The sequence below is a fragment of the Dryas octopetala genome, chromosome 1 (genome assembly GCF_963921425.1).
Source record: "Dryas octopetala chromosome 1, drDryOcto1.1, whole genome shotgun sequence".
Taxonomy (NCBI): domain Eukaryota; kingdom Viridiplantae; phylum Streptophyta; class Magnoliopsida; order Rosales; family Rosaceae; genus Dryas; species Dryas octopetala.
Genome location: NC_141366.1, coordinates 27647149 through 27654041, shown reverse-complemented (window position 1 = coordinate 27654041; position 6893 = coordinate 27647149). Strand labels below are relative to the sequence as shown.

Below are 6893 nucleotides of genomic sequence, written 5' to 3'. Positions count from 1 at the left end.
ATAAGTAGGAATCAATCTCGGAAAGGTTTCGGTGTAGTTCGGAGTAAACAGTGAGTGGATTTTGTTTATAATTGATTATTTATACAATGTTGATTGAGACGTGATTTGAGGAGAGACACCTCCTTTAGATGAGTGGGTTTGATAAGGACAATTTTGAAAAGAATATTTAAAAACTGCCGTGTAAATGCACGTATTGATCGACGAGCCTGCTCGTGCGGAGTGACCCCTCCGTACGAGATTGTGGCCAGGATACGAGCCTGCTCGTGCGGAGTGACCCCTCCGTATGAGATTATGGCCAGGATTTGAGCCTGCTAATGCGCGGGATTGCAGCCAGAACATTTTCTACAGTACGGGTATGAGAATGACATGAGTTTTAAGTATGAGTGTTTTGAGATATCAGTTTCCACTACAAGAAAAATATCAATAGATATCACCTCTTTTATATCAGATTTGAAAAAACTGATATTGTAAAAGTTATAATATCAGTTAATTTCTTTGCTAATATCTAAACTCTAATAGAAATCACATGTTTTTTTTCATCTGATATATAATATTTTCCCTTTTTCTAAAATTTTGTAAAACATCAGTTTAGACTGTCAACTGATATCTTAACACACTACTTATAAGTTTTTTTTCCTACCACCCAAATCACCTGATATCTAATGTTTTAATTTTTCTTTATATTTTATAAAGTCTAACATGTCAACTAATATTTTATCTACATAAGTATGACCCCACTTAAAATTATTGTCCTACCAGACTGTTAGACACTAACCCTCACAAAGCTCAGACACAAATCCACAAATCCACAAACCCAAAACACACACACACCCACAAACCCACAAACCCACAAACAGACTGTTAGACACTAACCCTCTCTCTCTCTCTCTCCCCCTGCGAACTCGATCTCTTCTCCTTCTCGTTGTCCGGCGAGTGTGGCCGGCGAGATGACCACCACTCTCTTCCTTTCCTTCTCCTCTCTCTTTCCTTGTACTTCACTCGCCCTGAAACCAAGCCAGAAACCAGAATCGAGCCACACAGACCCGATGGTCTTCTCCGACGATCTTCTAATCCCGACGGCGTCGCGGCCCAAATCCGGCCACAATGGGTTCCTCTCGTCGATATGTGTCTATCCATGGCCTTCACTTGCCTTGACAGCCATGCACGACAGCAGTTTGAAGGCTACAAAGCCGCGACTTCTCCAGTTATTTTACGGCGAGAGAGGCGGCGTATGACGGCGACTTCACCTTGGTGAACCCCAACATTGAGTCGCCTAAGACTTCATTGAGCTTCATGAAGCCTCAGCCTACAACTCCGTCTTCGATCCCGTCTAGGGTTTTTTTTTTTTTGTTGAATATATGATTTCTTTCTCTATGAATTCACTCTTGATTTTATACTTTGGTTTTGTAGGTGAATAGATTGTGGTTCTGAGCTGAGAGATTGATTTCAAGGATTCATTTAAGAGGTTGGCTTAACAGAGTACGGGTGTGTGTGTGTGTGTGTGTTTGTATAGCTTATTTAATTACTTTTAATTAATTTATGTGTTTTTTTAATATAAATTTTTGTGTTTTTTGCAGCCTATCATTGAGCCACCAGCTATTGCCCACCACCGTGCCCATCCTCCACCTTGACTCACCATTGATCCACCAACTTAGGTAAAGGAATAAACGATTGTTTTCTTTTCCTGGCTTTTGGTGGTTTGATTTTTGTTTTCTGTTATTCTTTCACTAGTATTTGTTATATGTGGTGGTTATGAGTTCCGTATGCTTCTATTTTTTAACCTTTATCCTAAATTGGTGTGTTTTGTATAAAGCTATTGTTTTATCTATTTTTTTGTGCAGGTGCTTTGGAACTCCCAATTACGTACATGTGTCATGACTAATGATGTGCTTGCAAATATATCCCTTTGTGGTTTCTAATATGATATTTGTTATCCAGCTATGTTGTCTTCTATTTATATTGTATTTTTCTAATGGCTGAAATGGTTGATTGTTCACCAAGTGCTGCATATATGGGATGTCTGCTCATTACTCTGCTTTTAAAGTTTTTGTAAGATTTTTTGTAGCTCTCTTTGATTTTTTTTATCTTTTTTACACTAGAACAAGTAAATAACATGTACTCTAATTTATTTATGCTAAAAACAAGAACTCTAATTCATTTCACTACACATGAATGTAGAGGGAAAGAAAAAGTGAAAATCATAGTGTTAGTTCCCTGTGTTAATCCAAAAGAAGGTAATGCTAGCTAGCTATTAATCTAGCTGGAGCTAATGTACCTCTACATTCTTTGATCATAAGTTTATATACATATAGCAACTAGCAAGTGCTCCAATTCTTAGTTTGTCTTTCATAGCCAACTTGTAAGTTGAGTGCTTTTCTTCTAGATCTTATGATTCTTATTCAAGTATATATGCATGAGTTATATAGAATGCTCAAAGCGATAAAGATTACAAAGAAAAGTTATATTTATATTTTGTGACATTGTTGCATTATATTTATACATATATTGTCTGGCAATATGCATCTCTATAAATTTAATTAATTAGATAAAAAAAGTTTCATATCACCGTTTACAACAGTCCTAAACTGTTCGTCACTAATGCCCTAATTTCTTGTAGTGTTTATTTATGGGAACTGGGGTTTGATTTTGGAATTAGGGTTATAGGCAGAGAGAACTTCGATTTCTTGCAGGGTATAGGTTTATGGAAATTAAAACAAAATATGGTTTTGGTTTCTGGTTTTTGGTTCTTGCAGGGTTTAACTTTATATTGCAGACTGAGCTCATACCTGTTGTTGGTCCGATTCCTTCTCTCTTTTCAGGTACTCACTATGACCCTTACCATAACCTTCTCTGCATAGTTTATGGCTGCAAACAACGTCAAATAATTTCTCTGACCTTCTTAGTGCATAGGCTTTTTCCAACTTGAGAGTGATTAAATAGGTCTTTTATATTTCCAGTGCTCCTTGCATGTCACTAATAGGCTTGCTGCAAAGAAAGTGCAAAGATCTTGCCTTTATAGTCTACTTTCATCCATACAAAAGTGATTTTTTTAGTTTTATTTCTGAGGGGCAACAAACTGATGAGCATTTTTATTCATGCTATATTGTTTGACAGTATTTGAAGCCAACCATAAAATCAACATCACTGTGGCTTATTAATTTATTTTCCGTTCAAAGCCAAGGTATTGAATTTCTCTGATTGTTCCATATCCAATGATGGTTTAGATTTTCATTACAGGAGCTTGATCATGTAATTCACATTGTGTACAGAACACTAGTGGGCTATAGTTAAAATGTAATAATGATATTTTTTTTGTCATTTTGGTAGTTAATGATGATGCATTGTGCATATGTTTATTGGAATTGCAGGAATTTGATCCATTCTCATTGAGTATCGATGGGGATAAACTTTGTGGTCGTGGAACTACTAGTTGATTGCTTGGGGCATGTTGAACTTGTAACTGAGCTCATGAGAAGGCTGGGGGAGACAAAGCCAAAATTGAAGTCAACTGCATGTGGTGGTTGTCTTGATTGCAAATGAAGAGAATTCCGCCATTTCAGCAGTTGGTGTGGATGCACTCGTATAGGATGGGCTACTCAGTAAGCTAAAGGAAGGTCCTCTGTAAGTAATTTGCATTTCTTAAAAAACAAAAGGACAACTAAGAAACATCACTTGTTGGAACTACTTGTTGGATATTATATTGTAATCCCTTTTTGGGTACTTTGAATGTTATTGGTGCTTAAAATATGAAATATATGGGAATGAAAGATTTTATACTTGCACAAATTTCAGGCCATTTCAAAATACAGGCACAATTGTATTTAATTCATTGATATCCTTTTTAGGTGAAAAAAAAAACTAATATATATCATACATTCCAAATCATTTTTGGTCTAAAAACTGAAATGTTATGTCATTTTGATATCAGATTCTCTCTCAGACCTGATATATAAACAATATTTAGATATCAGAGTATGTTTCATACCTGATATTGATATCGAGATTACATATCAGATTTTATCATATACCTGATATTGATACCAAGATTTTAAATCATATTCTACCTCAAACCTGATATTGATATCATGGTTTTATATCATATTCTACCTCAAATACGATATGTATTGATCAGAACTATTGATATTCGGATTTTATAGATATCAGTAATAATATCAAAAATAATATATAAACAATGTTTACATATCAGTTTAAAACTGATATCTAAAATGTGAACATTAGATATCACGACGCGCTATATCAGGCGGCTACCCAAATAGATATCAGTCCACGACTGATATCTATCGACATTTTTGTTGTAGTGTTCCAAAGATAAATTTAGTTCAGATTTGATATTTCTCAGCTTGAACAGTTTTATTGCTTTTCTAGTATATCAAGGTTTGTTTAAGATGAAAGTTTTCAGCCTAAACTATTTATATACAGTAGATAATATCGATTTTCCAGCTTGAGAAACTTGTTATTTTCAGAGTTTGATTTGCAGTTGAGGAGATTAAAAAATTAAATAGATTTGAAAGAAGAGATTTTGAAAATAGTTTCAAAGCTGAAGGATTACAAAGAGCGACGTGACTGAAATTAGATAAATGATTATTTGTGTTGTGTGCTTGTATTACGTTGTATGTTAGGATTTGGTTAAGTCTAGGCCTGAATCTTGAGGAGGGACAATGATGGTGATTATGCATTGAGGTTATTAATTAGGATGTAAATGATTGAGGTTGAGGTTGTTAGTTGACGATTAGGCAATTAATTTGCTGGAATGTTTTGATTTATTATTATTGGTGGATAGACTTATGAGGATTAATTATTTATGCCTTGGATTTATTGCGAATATTATGTGGATAGTAAATTGTGATAATTGAGGAAAAGTAGTTTGAGGTCATATGATTTCTTATTGAGAAAAATTGATTAAGTCATTGCACTCATACGAGCTCTAGTGGGCTTACCGGGTTGTTTGTTTGAATGACCCGATACACCATGGATGTGGTGTAGGGTTTGTGTTTGCAGGTTAAGCAGGCTGAGGAAGCAGTGGGGAGAAGTCGAGGCAATGAGATTCAGGAGTTTTATTTAATTGTTTTTACACAATGTTTTCGATTTAATGTTTTTGGTAAAATTGTATTTATTTATGTTGTTGTGCATGGCTCAAAAGAAAGAGAAAGCAGGTTTAAAAGTTTGATGTTCAGTATTTTTATGGGCCCGAGGTTCGGGGCGTTACAGATTGGTATCAGAGCTAGACCCGGCCGGATGTGTGTGGATTGCAAGACCCAGGGACCAAGACCCTGAGTGGGCGGCTGCACGAGGCAGTGGCGAGCTACCAGGTGAGGAGAAGTGAGTCATCCCACACTGCCTGGGTGAGGAATGGTGATGTTACAGAGGATTTGAGAAACCTGTTTGAGAAAATCAGTTAAGAAAGTGTTTAAGAAGCCAGTTTGAGAAAATAAAATGATTTTCAAGTGATTTCATAAAAGTATTTTATTTGAGCCATGAAAAATGTTTGAGAAAGTTTTGAGAAATGTCCCCTGCACTGCCATCGCCTCTCTGCTCCTCAGCAAGTTCAGGAAATGTTGAAGTTAGAGATTTAGTAAGAGGTTTGAATTTAGAAAGGTTGGACTAAGTTTATTAATCAGAGAACAAAGGTTCAAGAGAATTAGTGAAGTAGTATTTTTAGTTGGTTAAAGAGTTTCACCCTAGCTGGTTAGTTCACCAAGCAAGTAGAGTTTAGAGGTAGCAGCTAGGTAAGACTTAGGTTGTTGTTTGTTTGCTAGAATTCAACGGTTACAATTTTGCGATCTCTTGTGGCAACGCTTTAGAAGTGATTGAGCGACTCATACTTGAAGATGAAAGTTCTGCAGAAGGAGAATTCAGAGTTTCGAGAACCGTGGCAAACTACTCGAGGGAATTGATGACCAAGCTGGATGCACTTGAAGATCTTGGAAAATAGATTCGGATGGAACACGACAAGCTTGTTGCCTGCAGCTCTTAAGTGAAGGATTCAGTCGTCATTTTATTGTTACTTTTCGTCTTGCTTGTGTTATTTCCAACTTTCTTTTAACTGAAAGAGTTTTTCTGACGTGTGATTTGTTGTTGCTTGTGCTTGTTGTGTTTGTGTGAAGTTATTTTTCGCTTTTACTTTCCCTTGGGAATTTCGAGGACGAAATTATTTTAAGGGGGGTAGATTGTGAGACCCCGTATTTTTCAAAGATTTATTTTAAATATTTTGAGAATTTATTTCAAGGATTTTGGGAATTTATTTGAGAAACAAAATGTTTTGGATTTATTTTTAAATTTATTTTTAAATTGGGCTCGACCCAAAAGTTGCAATTTTATTCTATTGGGCTTTTGGTTTTGACTTTGGACTCGTTGGAAAAATTTCGAATCCACGAGTTCGTAGACACGTAGCATGTGTCGATCGGAGTTATGGTTTGAAAGTTACGGGCATTTGAAGTAAAGGGCAAACTTGTAAATTTTTACAAAAGTGGTTTTAAAACCCAAAATTTCAGTCTGTCTTTCTCTCTCCCTCCCTCCCGCGTCTGTCTCTCTCTCACCTTCACCGATTTGCCACCGGCGCGTAGCAGCGCGTCCGGCGGCAGATGGGCTGGGTTTTTGGCCCACCAACCTCGCCGTCCCTCCTTCTTGCCCTACCTGGTCTCTGTTCAACCCAGAAAAGCCTGAAACCCAAGACCCAGTTTTCGGCCGTTTGGAGCTCCGGCGTTGACTCGTCGTTTCCGGCGTCTTCGCGGCCCAGCTCCGGCCCTGGAAGCTTCCTCTCGTTGAGTCGAGCACGGTGGTGTGCTCCGATCGTCCACCCAACGCTCCTCAACGGCGGATCGAGGCTGAGAAGGCCGGTGCCTTCTCCGGCCAATTTCGAGCTTTTCCGGCGA

At 37.2% G+C, this 6893-nt stretch overlaps 1 long non-coding RNA gene across 3 annotated transcripts; it reads left to right on the top strand.

Moving 5' to 3' along the window:
• The first annotated feature begins 825 nt into the window (after positions 1 to 825).
• On the top strand, positions 826 to 3765 carry LOC147299495 (uncharacterized). 3 transcript variants are annotated; one of them, XR_015119845.1, is made up of 6 exons: positions 826 to 1465; positions 1578 to 1655; positions 1842 to 2049; positions 2754 to 2819; positions 3115 to 3181; positions 3369 to 3765. It is a non-coding gene; the product is annotated as an uncharacterized LOC147299495 (long non-coding RNA). The 3 variants fall into 3 exon arrangements; XR_015119844.1 differs by lacking the exon at positions 1842 to 2049; XR_015119843.1 differs by lacking the exons at positions 826 to 1465; positions 1578 to 1655; positions 1842 to 2049 and having other exon boundaries at positions 2084 to 2819.
• The last annotated feature ends 3128 nt before the right edge of the window (positions 3766 to 6893 follow it).